This window comes from Bacillus rossius, chromosome 15 (genome assembly GCF_032445375.1).
Source record: "Bacillus rossius redtenbacheri isolate Brsri chromosome 15, Brsri_v3, whole genome shotgun sequence".
NCBI classification, from domain to species: Eukaryota; Metazoa; Arthropoda; class Insecta; order Phasmatodea; family Bacillidae; genus Bacillus; species Bacillus rossius.
The window spans coordinates 36,243,956-36,261,464 of record NC_086342.1 but is presented as its reverse complement, the minus strand read 5'-3'; positions in this window follow the sequence as shown (position 1 = coordinate 36,261,464).

Sequence of the window (17,509 nt, the reverse complement as noted above, 5' to 3'; positions counted from 1 at the left end):
TAAATTTGTAATTTCAAAGAACATCAAAATAATATAATGCAGAGTTTAATTAACAATAAAAAGGGTAAATTTTAAGCAAACATATTTGTTTTTCACTTCAAATACGATCCTCCTTCCTAGTTCCCATTGTGAGAACTAACTGTAACACCCCTCGTGCCTCAAAATTGAATTATTTGGAATTAATTAAAAGAGCCTTGGAAACAAGCTGGAAAAAAAAATATGTTAAATGAAATGATTTACCAGAGGCGACACGAGGTGGGAACAAACACAATTTAGGAACTTCCTGTAACAAGCAAAGGGGAAGTTGGGGGATCGTTATAATCAATAAAATAAAAACTACACGATTAACTTGATCTATAGTTTCCCTGTTTTATTTGCCCTGATGAATATCATGTTTCAATTATTTTAACATACATACAAAAGATTTAACAATTTTCCAAGATTAACAAAAGGAACACGAAATTGGGGCCGGCCCGGCTTACTGAGAATAATTAACATTTTTAGTTTGAACTATAAACATTTGCATTATGAGTTTTACACCCAAAGTTGGATGGATCCGATTATTACATTGATAATAAGTTCTATTTGTTTTACATTTTCCTTGGGAAAAACACTGGTCGCTGGTGGGTTGGTCGTCCGCTTACGATAGTTCGTAGCTCGGTAAGGGGGAAATGTTGAATTTACATTACCACCCGGGGTCTTCAAACGATCACTTCGGGTGGTAGAAAAGTTTCTTCTAATGTTTCTTCCCACGGAACAGGGAAGGGGGGGGAGGCCACGAGATGAGAGCATCAATCTCTCCCGGTCATCGAACCCTGTCTGCAACAGTCCAAATCAAAACTGATTAGAACTGGTATACAGGCAGTCTATGGGGCAGAAAATGCCAGGGAAAAAAAATTTTAAAGGGAAAAAGGAGGGTTCGCGAATTATCACTCACCAAAACAGGGGAGTTGCCCAGCACGCTGCAGTCGTGGAGTCAGCCAGGCTCGGGAGCTCGCGAATTGCGCGGCAGGACGCGGATGATTTCTTCATAATAATAAATTTCAAAGAGAAAAATTTCTAAGGCAAATAACTAAACTATGCAGACAGACTAATCTACTAAAATGGACTTGAGGGATAGCATCCCTTATACAAGGCGACTACATATTCGTTAACGGTCGGATGAAATCTACCCGATTCGCCGATACTCGATGGAGGTCTGCCTGCAGCCGCGACGCGAGTTGATCTGTCTCGCGGTAAACGGCGTCTCGTAATTAAAAAGTGCCCACTGGCTCTAACAGGTGGAAGGGGGGGTGTCTGGCCCGCCGAAAAATACCGAACTTGCCCGAACGCGGGCGGAAAAAAAACTCTAGCAGGAGTCTTGAAGTTGGCCACACTGGGCGACCGTAGAGAACTCTGTTGGAGGCGGCTGAGTTGAAAAGAATCGACTCGCGCCGGGCGTCCATATAACTCAAGGGAGAGCGGTGCTGCTCTCTGGTGCCCTAGAGGGTAGGCAAGCGGAGAAGTTCGCGACTTGGCCGCTAGGAAGCGCTTGAGCTCAGTTTTAGCGCACACGTTTTGCGAAGAGACCTTGGAAACGGTCACCGGTGTCCAGGGGGTTACGACCGGTCATTGGTCTTACTTGGAACTGAGAAGGGGGGGAGGGGGGGTAAGATGCAACGCTGATGGGAAACTACGCCCCGTCGTGGCTACAGAGGGGCGAATATAACACTACGACATGATGAAAAAGGCGAATCTCAGCTCGTCTCTGCGAACTGGTCGCCTGCAAGCTACAGGCTTGCTTAGGCAGTTAGGGTCACGAAGGGAAATAATATTACAGGCTTGAGGCGTGACTGAAGGCGGGGGAAATGGTAAGCGGTCTGCCAGTCAGTGATTAGGCCAGCAGAATATCCGATACGCCGATGGGAAAGGGGCTTCAGGGCACTGAGACAAAGTTTAACTCAGAGGAGTACATTGGACTAACATATTAAAATTACACTATAGTAGAGCAAATAAAATTTCCACACAAAAATTTAAAATCATAATAAAAATTTAAAATATATTGTGTCGAATTTACAAATTAACGGCACATAACTAATATTTTTGGTTGCTCCCTTGTGTCCTCTGAGTATTCAGGAGTTACTGTTTCGCCCACTTGATGCAGCTTCCAGTATTTTCATAACTATAGATAAAGTTTCCTTAACTACACAAGGGGCACACTGTAAGAACTCGATTACGTTGATGTCGAAGTGTCTTCATCGCCTGTATGCTTCCTTTTCAGGAGTCCACCATTTATACAAAGTATGGAGGATCTGCTGAATATAAGCTTGAATGTATTTTTATTATTTCACGGTGTTGATACCTTCATTAGTTTCAGTCTTCCCGATACCATCAACATCCTTCAATATTTGTTTCTCGTCACGATCGGTGTGCTACAGCTTCCATCTTTTCTATATTAATAATATTATATGTCTTAAAATCTCCGCATCCGTGTCACTATCACAGACGTAAAGACATCATCATCGTAGCTGTCATCAATATTGTCATGAGCTGCATCAATATCACTCATTTTATGATATCGTCTCCACATTTCAGGTGTCAGATGTGAGCTCCATTATCATTTTCTGTAAAAGCCTATGAGTCCAGTTTTATTATTTAATCTCTCAACCCATCATCACAAACTCAATTAAACCATCTTAGTATATAGAAAAAAAAATCATCAAAGTTCCTTTCATTTAATCTTGGGAACCGCATCATCTTTTCTACCTATAGTGTAGTTTCTTGAGCCTAAGAGTCTTTCATTATATACCATGCAGTGTTCTTCAAGAGATGTGATATACCACCATTTCTACATACAAATCCATCCTATCAATGATTTGTTTACACATAAAAAAACCTTCACGCTATTTTTACATGTTCTATTAAATTATCTCTTCGACTAAAATAATTACCACACATAGTAATTACTACAAAGGACACTTTGTCCAAGACATTTGAACCATCATCTGTCTGAAAACAACCATGTCCCATCTATATCACAAAGTAAACGAGGGTTAGTGGAGATAGGTCAAACAAGTGCTAGTCACTTGTGTTCGATACCTATCTCAGTCATTGTAGCATCTATGTATTTTTCTTACCTCATGTAGAAAAATATGTTCCAATGCATACGAATTTAAACTTATTCACGTGCGACTAGTCAAAAGTACATAAATTCAAGCACGTCAACCGCAAAAAAAAAATTCTCAAGGATAGAGGCAGAGACTTCTCGATCGAGACACGCATACCATCACCTGCAAATGAACATTGACCCCTCACGCGGGAATTGCAAGCTTGCAGAATGCTGCGACACTCATATGTTTTGCTCAAGACATGCATACATCACATCGCTAGCCTTCCAACTCAGTACACGTAAAACTCCAGTGAAATCGTAATCCAGCATACGTAAAGTACTTGCTGGAACCACTTCAAAGTATACATCACTGAACCAGAGTAGAAAATCAGCCTACGAATGTATATCTTGCTACCTACAAAAATAACTGTATAGCACATATACGAGAGGAGTCGATTCCTACATACCATACTCAATACTCTGATAATTATAAGCAGCAAAATATTTTAAATCAAGACCTCGGCCAGTATACATTCTTTTTTCCATGTTGTAAAAATTGATGTAAGTTATCAGCAACGAAGGAGTGAGTAACTTTGACGACGAACTGCTTTCCAAGTATCCAGAATCTTACTGATACAGCCCATACAGTGCACCAGAGTACTCCGACGTATGATCAATTGATTAACATCATTTAATTTTTTAATATCACCTCCGTAGTGTACACCTATATATGACAGGTTACGATTTAAGACCATAAATTTCCCACAAGTCTGTTAGTTTTATTTCGGGAAGTAATAAATTATTTCTCAAAAATAATAAATAAAGTTCCTATCAGATTTGCTCTAATGTTACGGCATTACCTGTACCTGCACATTACCTAAACATCTCCCATAAAAATCTTAAGAATGCAGATGGCATACTCAGACAAAAATAATTTTAGCACAAAAAAAGAAAAAAGAAAACGGTCTTCAGCATTATTGGTAAAACAAAATAATACACACAAACAAGACAAAACGGACATTTCAAATCCAACCTCAATTACGTGTCACATGTAGTTTATTACATTAAGATGAATGAAGTAGGTTAAGAAAAATATATAATAAATTCTTTAATTCTATAATTTATTTAAAATTGTACATTTATACACAATAAAATCTGACATGGTATACATTTCTCAGTTCATGCGACATTCATTTTTATTAAAATTAATTATTATAGTTCGTTTTAAGAGTGACAAAATACAAATAATTCATACAGATCACGTTACATCAGTTCAGGAGTGTAACACCTTAGAGGGCCAGAAATTATGCTAGAAACCCGTCTTTACAAAATTTATAATGTTTTTTCAAGTAAAATTTTCGTGTAACCTGTATACCGCACTTCTCACACAGAAATTTTTCACGGTCAAGATTTCTTCTGCAGCCATGCTTTTCATGGATGCGTGTACTTCGTAGTCGTTCAAATCGTTTACCACAGTAGCAGCACTGATACAGATATACATCGCAATTACCATCGCTTCCCCGCTGTACAACCTGCAAATGAACTTTGCTTTTACAATGCCTAATCAAATTACTTTTGTTTGTGAAATGTACACCACACGGGTCACACGGAAATGTCACACGATTAGCGTTTCTTCTACAGACATGATTTTCATGTCTTCTTGCATGTTGACAGTATTTAAAACTTTTGTCACAGTACGTACACAGATGTCTCGTCGTTAGACCTTGAGTCACCGACGGCTCAGAAAGTATCTTACTTTCAATGCACACTGCTGTTGTAGACGACGAAGTCCCGTATGTTGCATGAGCTGGAGATTTCCCAGTCGACATTGACAGATCATCTGTACTGGATGCCAAAGAATCTGATGTATACACGACTGATGCAGAAGCTGGGAATTGCACACAAAATGTTGTATTTACCAAATGCGATGTAGTTGCAGGTATCGGAGTCTCCTCTGCGTTCGATAATGCACACATTGAAGTCTCTTGGAGTGAAGAGACAGTAGATACAGCCATCATCAGGATCTCTGGAGATGGTAGCCTCGTTACCATCGGAATCTCTGGAGCAGTCCTCATCGTTGTCATCGAGATCTGCTTCGTCATCATCGCCTCCGTCGTCAGGGACCTCGGTGAAGACGCGAGACCCTCCGTCAAGATCTCTGCAGTCGTTGACCCCGCCACCATTGGGATTTGTACCGATGTCGACGTTGCTAACATTGAGTTCAGATACACATCAATATTCATATACAAGACTTATATGCAGACGAGCCAATCCATCAGATCTGCACTGCACCACTACAAGAGGTGGACTGAGGGACCTGCTGTCTAAGACTCGCTTAAATAACCATGTTCGCTTGTATAATACGCAAGTCAATACATCATCCATTGTTATCACTTAAAAAAATTAGGAATTTCAAGGGATGAGAATTTAAATGATATATACAAACAACTAATTACACATCCTACATACACGGTTAATTTAGACTTAATAGAGGAGCAAGAGTCTGTAATCAATGGAACTTTCACAACCCAAACAAAATTTAAAGTAGGTACCCAAATTTAAATATTATTATATAGAGCTACACATAACATCCAACTGACTCCAAATGACTACAACACATGACTAAAATAATTTATACGATACCAGGCTAGGTCCAAAGTCAATTTTTTTTGTACCTTTCATCTACAGTTCAGAGGACCTTCAGTGTTGATATAGCTACAGCCAAGACATGTCCAGTACCATACATCTTCAAAGCCTTCAAAGTCGATCCTTGTTAAGCCTTACGACAAAAGTCTCAGAAACAAGAGACCTACTCTATAATTTTACTAGACATTTTTAAGCTTTTCATAGCACACATCGATAAAAATCTTCGTAAATAACCCAAAATATTATCAGACCACTAGCATTCGATTTATGCACATACAGTAGGTCACCAACATATTCGTCAACACATGACCATTCTACATTAAGCTCCTCACTTACTTATATCAGCCTACTCGACTACACTCAGCTCACATAAACTAAAAGAAGTCAAATAACATCCTATTATTTATTTACATTCGAATATTTAACAGCATGCCGACTGCTAATTAAATAAGCCTGGCAGTGAACATGTTAGCAAAGTTTACTTTTATATAGGACCAGGAATCCATTGAACCTTCAGAACCTAGCTACACATACACAGTGCTGGATGCAAGGAATTCTACACTCATTAGCCATCACTGACACTCATATTACATCATAGGCACTTGAGTCAACACTCATTTTCCATCATTAACATGCTCACAAATGCAAATTAACCATCATCGACACTCAATTCAACACTCACTTTCCATCATCGACACTCAATTCAACACTCACTTTCCATCATCGACACTCAATTCAACACTCACTTTCCATCATCGACACTCATTTTCCATCATCGACACGCAATTCAACACTCATTTTCCATAGTCGACACTCAGTTTCCATCATCGACACAAAGTTTCCATATTCGACACTCAATTCGACACTCATTTTCCTTAATCGACACTCAATTCAACACTCATTTTCCATAATCGACACTCAATTCGACACACATTTTCCATAATCGACACTCAATTTGACACTCATTTTCCATAATCGACACTCAATTCGACACACATTTTCCATAATCGACACTCAATTCGACACTCATTTTCCATCATCGACACTCAAGTCGACACTCAATTTCCATCATCGTCACTCAATTCGACACTCAATTTCCATCATCGACACCCAATTAGACACTCAATTTCCATCATCGACACTCAATTCGACACTGAATTTCCATCATCTACTCTCAATTCGACACTCAATTTCCATCATCGACACCCAATTCGACACTAAATTTCCATCATCAACACTCAATTCAACACTCATTTTCCATCATCGATACTTAATTCTACATACTATTTCCTTCTTCGACACTCATTTTCCATCATCTACATACAGTAAAATGGAAACTTTCCATCATCCACACACACACACACACAGATACATATATAAATATATTCATACTCATCTCAATTCTTTAAAGTAGCATACACATGAACTTTATTAGGGCATGAATAACAACACATTTTAATAACAATTTTTAAAATTATATTTATATCAAAAATACAAAAGTACCTATAAAATTTCATCAGTCAATACACATTACTAACTTATTATATATACCCGAAAATTCTAAGTTCATCAAGAATAGTCCACGTTTCTTTGATAACTGATACAATTTCGTCATCTTGCGAAACAAGTTAAAGTCGCAACCTGTTCACCAACACGCTCGGGTCTTTCCACGATATATAATCAATTTCACTTGATGACACCATCTTCTTCGAATGTTTGCTGAACATATTCTGAAAATCGTTGTAATAATGATTATGATAATTTGTATCATCATCATCGGTGCTGTCCATAGGCGTGCGCAGGACTTCAGTAGTGGTGGTGCCAGATTACACAACAGCCCTATCATTCACATACCCGAGCCTAAAGCGGCGGAAAAATTTGGATTTGAAAGCGCAAAATGGTGCTATTTAAGGTGTTTCCGAACAAAAACATTAAATACACAGATGTAAAAATTTTAACATTTTTTATGACAAATTATTGCTTTGAACGTTATAATCGCCAGGAAAACTATTAAACTATTTACAGTTTTAAGCTTTGTTGAGCCATTAAGTAAATTGCACAAATTGTTTGCACGGAATTCATGCTGGTGGCTTTGAAAAACCGTACTTACATGTTTTCTGAAGACGCGAAATAAATGCTAGAAAAAACATTTTCAAATGTTAAGTTTTAAAATCAACAAATCAAGGGAGTTTTTGTAACACACCTCAAATATATAAAATATTAAAATAATAAAAATACACAAATAAGAGTGGGCAAAAGTTTTAACTTTTGGAATACAACAAAAATGTTTTGTCGACGACTGCATATAAGTCATCGAGTAATCCTTTTCGGTATCAGGCTTTTTAATTTTAATCACCCATTTATACATCATACAGACAGAGATATACAGCAATTAACGAACCATAACAACTGTCAACTAGTGAAAATAAAATGATAATTAATTAATGAGTGATCCACCTAACAAACACAGGCTGTACTCGTGTAGCCTACTCATTAGAACAGTAAACTGATGAGTAAACACTACACAGTAGTGCTAACTGGCGGACGGCGGCTATTATTCCGTGCGCCTGCCGAGTAGAGTGAACAATGGACACCGAGCGCGCATTATATGTAATTCGAGGAGAACTATGAGAAGTATTTACATTTCAGAAGTTTCGTAGCCGCGGCCCGCGTGTACAACACAAGTAATTGCACCTGGCTTGTTTCCGTGTGTATAGTTGGTTCGATTGATAATTGATGTACCTACTGATAGTGTTATGAGTACATATCTGTAACTCGACACTATTGGAAAACATATTTTTTTTTGGAAATAATACGGTTTTTTGTAAGAGTGTATTATTTCTGCTTGTAAAAAACAAAATAACGTTAACCCTAATGGTGGTGCCAAGGCACCTGTGGCACCTACCGTGCGCACGCCTATGGTGCTGTCCACAACTTTATCAAACACACTGACATCTTCATCTTGCATATCCCAGTATTTCGAATTTTTTGACATTGGAGTACCATCATTGGCAACAAGCTTACTTGCTAATTTTCCAAAAAAATATTCCAAAGTCCGTAGAAGTCTACTATAAGACGACTTGTCACTTTTTCTGAAGATGTTACTTTCATTATCTTCTACCTTACTTATATCTTCAACACCAGTTAAGCTATTTCCTTCCTCAAGACCTGGAGATATTTTAACACATTCGCTTTTGAGGCTAGGTAGATCAATTTCATTGTAAGACATACTGTCCCCGAGCATAACGTCTCCATCTACGTACTTTATCTCCTGTGCGAGCTTGGCTTTACAAGTTTTATCGTGTCTTTTTAAATTATCTCTTCGTGTCAACCGTCTACCACACTTGGCACAAATTAGTATTTGACGGAATGAGCTTTTAACACAATCGGTCTTTTCATGTCTACGAGCATTATAGCTGTTATCAAAGTATTTGCTACAGTATGTACAATGTCCTTCAGATCGAGATCGATATTTGTGTATCGTACCTTCACTAGACTGTACGTACTCCATAATGGTTGAATAGCAACTAAAAGTATTATTTAGGTACTTCGTATTTTTATGCATGAACATTCATAAATTATTTACGAAAAAAGATTTTTTTTCTCATTTTGAAAAAAAAAATATCATGTTCCACGTAGTTTTACTACCCACATTCATATTTCCTCATATGTTATGTTGTAAAAGCAACCAAAGTTGGTTGTAGGTTATGGAATGCTCACTCACGATCTCTTGAAAAAGGTGTGTCTCCCTAGATCTCAAGAGGAAGAACATTGACCTTATTTAAAAATTAGTGAAAAATACCATGGCCTAGCAAGAATCACAAGATAATCTATTCTCATATTAGCAACCATCATGTATCAGTTGTCTGTATAAGCAGTCAATGATTTGTGTGGGATGCAGGATGCTCCCTAACGATCGCAACAGGAGGGCTTTGCTAGAACTCAAGGGGAAGGAAATCTTCGTGTGTGATAGCGTTTCTCAGTTGCTTCATGACGTAGTAATCGTCTGATTAATTAACTTTTGTTTTTGCCTGATTTCCACCTGTTAAAATTCTTTTTTAAGTGTTGATTTGATAATATGACTTCGTAAATTTATACGAAACTCTGAATAAAATTACCTGTCTTAGACACCAAGGACAATGCAGTTTGTCCTTCATGTTAATGCTTCTCAGCTGTCTCAAAGCATATTATTTTTCTGAGTAAGGTTATTATTTTTTAAATCCACATGATAAAAATATTGTATGTGCTGTTTTATTGACAGAATTTCACTAATTAAATGTAACTCTGAATAGAAATGACATGACTCATTAATTAAAAAATTCTTCATGCAGGGATACATTTCTCACAAATAATCAGGAGCACTCGGAGAAAACCATCAGATTTCTCACAAATAATCAGAAGAACTCGGAGAAAATCATCAGATGTCTAGTCAAGTATAATCAGAAGCACTCGGAGAAAACCATAAGATGTCTAGTCAGGTATAATCAGGAGCACACGGAGAAAACCACCATAATATTGTCAAGAATAATCAGAAGCACACGGAGAAAACCATCAGGGAGGATGTCGTTTATAAACATCATAAATTACCAAATTCTTTTTTAAAAAAGTCCAAATTTAATCCTGCTTAAGCTGATTACTTACATGAATTTTTACAACATGGAAAAAAGAATGTATACTGGCCGAGGTCTTGATTTAAAATATTTTTCTGCTTATATTTATCAGAGAATTGAGTATGGTATGTAGGAATCGACTCCTCTCGTATATGTGCTATACATTTATTTTTGTAGGTAGCAAGATATACATTCGTAGGCTGATTTTCTACTCTGGTTCAGTGATGTATACTTTGAAGTGGTTCCAGCAAGTACTTTACGTATGCTGGATTACGATTTCACTGGAGTTTTACGTGTACTGAGTTGGAAGGCTAGCGATGTCATGTATGCATATCTTGAGCAAAACATATGAGTGTCGCAGCATTCTGCAAGCTTGCAATTCCCGCGTGAGGGGTCAATGTTCATTTGCAGGTGATGGTATGCGTGTCTCGATCGAGAAGTCTCTGCCTCTATCCTTGAGAATTTTTTTTTGCGGTTGACGTGCTTGAATTTATGTACTTTTGACTAGTCGCACGTGAATAAGTTTAAATTCGTATGCATTGGAACATATTTTTTCTACATGAGGTAAGAAAAATACATAGATGCTACAATGACTGAGATAGGTATCGAACACAAGTGACTAGCACTTGTTTGACCTATCTCCACTAACCCTCGTTTACTTTGTGATATAGATGGGACATGGTTGTTTTCAGACAGATGATGGTTCAAATGTCTTGGACAAAGTGTCCTTTGTAGTAATTACTATGTGTGGTAATTATTTTAGTCGAAGAGATAATTTAATAGAACATGTAAAAATAGCGTGAAGGTTTTTTTTATGTGTAAACATATCATTGATAGGATGGATTTGTATGTAGAAATGGTGGTATATCACATCTCTTGAAGAACACTGCATGGTATATAATGAAAGACTCTTAGGCTCAAGAAACTACACTATAGGTGGAAAGGATGATGCGGTTCCCAAGATTAAATCAAAGGAACTTTAATAATTTTTTTTCTATATACTAAGATGATTTAATTGAGTTTGTGATGATGGGTTGAGAGATTAAATAATAAAACTGGACTCATAGGCTTTTACAGAAAATGATAATGAAGCTCACAAGATCATAGATTGTGGTACATCTCTGACACCTGAAATGTGGAGACGATATCATAAAATGAGTGATATTGATGCAGCTCATGACAATATTGATGACAGCTACGATGATGATATCTTTACGTCTGTGATAGTGACACGGATGCGGAGATTTTAAGACAAATAATATTATTAATATAGAAAAGATGGAAGCTGTAGCACACCGATCGTGACGAGAAACAAATATTGAAGGATGTTGATGGTATCGGGAAGACTGAAACTAATGAAGGTATCAACACCGTGAAAAGTGAGAATACATTCAAACCTATATTTAGCAGATCCTCCATACTTTGTATAAATGGTGGACTCCTGAAAAGGAAGCATACAGGCGATGAAGACACTTCGACATCAACGATATCGAGTTCTTGCAGTAATTTGGGTGAAGACGTTGTCTTCTACGGTGATTGCTACAGTGACTCTGAGGCTGTTTACAAAGGCATAGACTGTGATGCTGAACCTAAAGCTGACAAGATCGAAGAATGTGGTGGTGTCCTGAGACCGAAGCGATGGAAACGTCGTGTTATAATAAATAAATCTGATCAAGCTTGTGATGATCGCTGGCTAGATGATGAAAGTAACCCTGAAGTTGGTGTTAAAACGGAAGACACCAGCGATCATAATATTTATAATAAACAAGCAATGAAGATGGTGGCGGAAGAGATTGATTCCACATCATGGAAAGATCCAAACATATTGGTTGACCGGCTAAGACTGATGGTGGCATCTGTTCGTAGAGGGAACTACTCGCATATCGTGGAAGTATCGACCATACTTAAAGAACTTCGGAACGCTGGCTACATACAATAATCATTTGATTAACTGTCATGTGTGTACTATTGAAAAATAAATGAATTATTTATATTAAAAATAGTATGATTTATTACTTGTATCCTGATTTACAAATAAGCCTGTGTTTCCGCTACTGTATGTGTGATCATTCCGTTTCCTGTGTGTACTGTGTGTTCGTTCCGATTTCCTGTGTGTACATTCCGTTTTCCTGTGTGTACATTCCGTTTTCCTGTGTGTACATTTCGTGTTCCTGTGTGTACATTTCGTTTTCCTGTGTGTACATTTCGTTTTCCTGTGTGTACGTCCCGTTTCCTGTGTTAACTGTGTGTACGTTCCGTTTTTCTGTGTGTACGTCACGTTTCCTGTGTGTACTGTGTGTACGTTTCGTTTCCTGTGTGTACGTTTTGTCTCCTGTGTGTACTGTGTGTACGTTCCGTTTCCTGTGTGTAAATTCCGTTATCCTGTGTGTACATTCCATTTTCCTGTGTGTACTGTGTGTAAATTCCGTTTTCATGTGTGTACTGTGTGTTCATATCGACGTTTCCTGTGTGTTCTGTGTGTACGTTCCGTTTCCTTTGTGTACATTCCATTTTCCTGTGTGTACATTTCATTTTCCTGTGTGTACGTCCCGTTTCCTGTGTGTACTTAGTTCATGATCTATATGACTGACATTGTTCATGACTCGGTCTCATGGACTGAAGGCAATTAATTGGTCTATATGTGTGACTTTGTACATGAACGACTTAGAGGTTATTCAGATTATCTAAAAACTAGAATTTCATGTAAAGCATAGCGGCACTGTATTTATTTAGATGGTCAGGTATATTGACTTTTGTTTTATTTTTGAAGAGTGAATGATTAATAAATTACAGGAACGGCAATGGGAAACAGAATCTAAAATTTATTTAATATTTAGTTACAAGTGTCACTTTTCAAGTATCGAATCGAGGGCAGGAAACCAGCGATTCAATATGTAAATTAATGAGTGCATTTTTTGATGAATTTTGGATTTTTTTTCCTGATTTTCTAGTTAAATAATTGCACGATTTTAAGGTGGCGCCCAAATTTCAAGATGGTGGGGGCACCTCGGTAATAAATGTTTACTGCACTGTAGTGGGTTAGAATAAGACGAGTACACACACACAAGATGGAGTACTCCAGCTGGTGGTAGCACCTGGTAGTATGTACTAAACATAAAATGACGGATCCATGATAGTCGACAAGGACAAAGTAAAATTTAAAGGACAAAGTCAAATTTCAAGGTCAAGGTCAAATTTCAAGGTCTAGGGCAAATTCAAGGTCAAGGTCAAATTTCAAGGTCAAGGTCAAATTACAAGGTCAAGGTCAAATGTCAAAGTCAAGGTCAAATTTCAAGGTCAAGGTCAAAGTTCAAGGTCAAGGACAAAGGTGTTGTGACTAGATACTTATACTAACATGGTATCAGCACACTCTAGCGGACGAAAACAAGATGGTGATCTCCAGCGGGTGATTTCAAGATGGCGGTAGTCACGAAAAGTGCAACGGTGGTTTTAAGGATTTTTTTATTATTTAATTAGGTTGATTAATTTTTTTTTATGATTTTTAAAATTTTTCCCGATTTTCTAACATAAAAATTACGGATTTTCAAGATGGCGACAATAACGATAATTCCAACAGTTACATCTTAATACAAGATGGTGGTTCTGTCTCGAACAGGTGGTGCTATTATTACTTTAAATTAAAAAAAAAATACAAGTCCAAATATGCATGTTATTTTTATATATACCTTATTTAATTTTCAGTCTGGTAAATGTCTTGATGGCCGAGGGGGGGAGATTGTTGGCACACTGGTGACTCAAATAACTTGCCAGGGTGCCATCAATCTTTTATAAAAAAAAAAAAAAAGTGGTTAAAGGCGTATGTTTTCCAACCTAGAGATCAGAGCTGCGATGGTTCGAATCACAGCGTTTCCAATATATTTTTCATAAAAAATTAAATTTAAAAGGTCGATAAGGTTCATAATAGCTATGGTAGGTAATGGAACATTGACCTTATGTAATGAGACAGAGTGACGCTGGCGCTCTCTCGGAACAAACGACAGAAACAAAGTCGACGGTATCCAAGATGGCGGCCTGTAGCGGAACAGAAAAAAAAACATGAGCGCAACTGGCACTATCTAGGAACAAACAACAGAAACAAAGTTGATGGTATCCAAGATGGCGGCCTCCAGTGGAACAGAAAAAAAATCAAAAGCGACGCTGGCGCTATCTAGGAACAAACAGCTGAAACAGAGTCGTCGGTATCCAAGATGGCGGCCTCCAGCGGAACAGAAAAAATCAATATGTCGACAGAGACGAAAATTTCATCATAATGAGTGGGGCACTCGATTTAAATAGGGCGGATCCAAGATGGCCGCCGTGATCTACTTGTACCGTTACATTATGTCCCGTTACATTGTGTCCCATTACGTTGTGTCCCGTTACGCTGCATACAAGATGGCGGATCCAAAATGGCCGCCGGGGTCAAGGTCAAGGTCAAAGGTCAAGGCCAAGGTAATCCAAGATGGCCGCCGTGACGTCACAATCCAAGTTGGCGGATGGTTCCACAGGCTCCACAGCCAGAGGCCAGTTTCAGGACATACATTCCTATACTACTCACATGAGACCAAGATCCATATTTGCATATCAAAGTTCATGACCACTTCCAATTCACTGGGAAGTATCTAGGACTTTCATGTAATGAATGTAACAAACTCCGACGTTGTCTAAAGAAACTTTCAGTGCTCTTCCACAAACTTGGTTACGATGAAGATTTCATTGTTAAGATCCTTGATTATGATGACAAAGACATCTTTATTATTCCTCACAGCGAAGAAAAACTAATTATCTTCTCCAAAAAACTCGATGACAGATGTTCCAAACACTTCATAGATACTTTTAGATTCATGTCCACGAGTCTGGCTTCTCTAGCTCAGAACCTTCCTGCTGCTGAATTTAAAAACACTTCTAAATATTTCTCTTCTGAACAAACAGACCTGATTACCATAAAATATATTTTTCCAAATGATTAAATCACAGATCTTCAAAAACATGATGAGCCCCAGTTACATTCAATAGATGCTTTCTACAACAGGCTGACAAACTCTGATGTTTCCAAAAAGTATTATGAGCATGCGCAAGCTGTTTGGCAGAAATTCAACTGTACTTACATCGTTGGGAGAGTACAGCGATATTTATTTGAAGACTGATGTACTCCTGCTGTCAGGCATCTTCAAGAATTTCCGAAGACTGTGCTTAAGCACGTGTGGTCTGGATTGTGTCCACTATGTGAGTGCTCCAGGATTTTCTTTCGAAGCGATGTTGAACTTGAATTGATCACAGACTATGACACATACATGTTTCTTGAGGCAGGCTTACGGGGAGTAGGCCAATGCATAAACCGCCATTATATGGCGATTAATAAGTACCTGCAAGAAGATTATGACGAAAGCCAGCCATCGACATATTTGGAGTAAGTGGATGCTAACAATCTGTATGGATGGGCATTGTCACAACCTCTGCCTCTACATGACTTCAAGTGGTCTGGTGTAGATATCGAAATAATAAATGTACCAGATGAAGATAATACATGCTACATTTTGGAGTGTGACATTGATTACCCACGAGAAATTCATGATGATCACAAAGTCTTGCCATTTTTACCGATTAATGAGTGTGCTCCTGGCTCCAGACATCCGAAACTGATGACGACATTGGAAGACAAGAAGAAGTACATCGTACATTATAGAAATCTCAAACAGGCAATGGAACATAGACTCAAAGTGATCAAGATTCATCAATGTACTACGGTTCAAGCAGGAAGCCTGGTTTAAAACCATACATGCAAATGAATACCGAGAAGAGAACTGCCTCAACCAACAACTTTAAAAAACATTTTTATAAATTAATGAATAATGACACATTCGGTAAACTGATGGAAAAATATGAGAAAACGACAGAGCATGGAGCTGGTGTATAAGGAAAGATTACTTAAGAAACTGGTATCAAAACCAGTATTCAAGGATAAAACTGTGTATACAGAAAATTTATCTCTGGTGAAGCTGGAAAAAGAAAAATATACTATTTAACAAACATAGATATGCTGGCTTCGCTGTGCTCGACTTGTCCAAGATCCTATTGTAAAGTTTATTATGACATCATGAATAATAAATACAAAGCAATATTCAATTGGTATACATGGAAACTGACTCCTTTATTTATGAGATAAAGACAGCCGACTTCTACATGGGCTTGGCCTCAGACCCTCAGTTACTGGCAGAATTCTATACAAGTGCCTACCCTTCCAATCATCGATGCTACTCCATCAAAAACAAAAAGGAGGTGGTAAATTTTAAAGATGAGTGTGGAGGTAATATTATGAGTGAGTTTTTTGGCTGAGAGCCAATATTTATGCCTACTAGTCCGCAGGAAAGGAAAAAAAGATAGCGAAGGTAGTACAGAAATGCGTATTCATAAATAGAATTACATTTATAGATTACATGGACATACTGATGAAACAGAAGTTAATGAGAGTCAACGTTAATCATATTAGATCACATTATCATTAAGTATACACAGAATCAAACAAAAGCTGGCAGTTTCCTGGATGGACGACAAAAGAATGATCATGGATGATAGCATACATACGCTCCCGCATAGCTATAATGGATGATCCAATAGTTATTATGGCTCTGGCAATGAATATGATGATGAATCTGGCATTGAATGCACTGGCAAATGATAATGGAACGAACACCGAGTGAAAAAACTGTATTACTTGTATTTGTTTCTCTGAGGATATTTATGGGCCTCTCGGGCTTTTGGGAGGAACCATTACTTATTCTGACCGGAATATGTATAGGCAATGTAGTTGCAGATACAACATAACTGTAACCACTGTAGGCAGTATTGGACATACTCTCTTTTCTTTCTCTTCTATCTTTCTCTTCTATCCTTCTCTCTTTGCTTTCGTCGTTTTTCGTTGTCTTATTTTGTTCATACATGTGTGAGAATATAGTGTCTGTGCATTTATATGTATATTTTGTTGTTGTTTACTAATTTGGGAAGTTTTAATTTTCGGCGTTTTATTGCAGCCTGCGCATATTTACATTTACGACATCGCTTGATGGTCATAAGTCTTAATATGTGTTGACGGTTCCAATCCCGTGAAAATGCAGAGTACAGCGCCTACCTATAACAAAAGTGTAAGATTTTTAGTTCCAAGAAT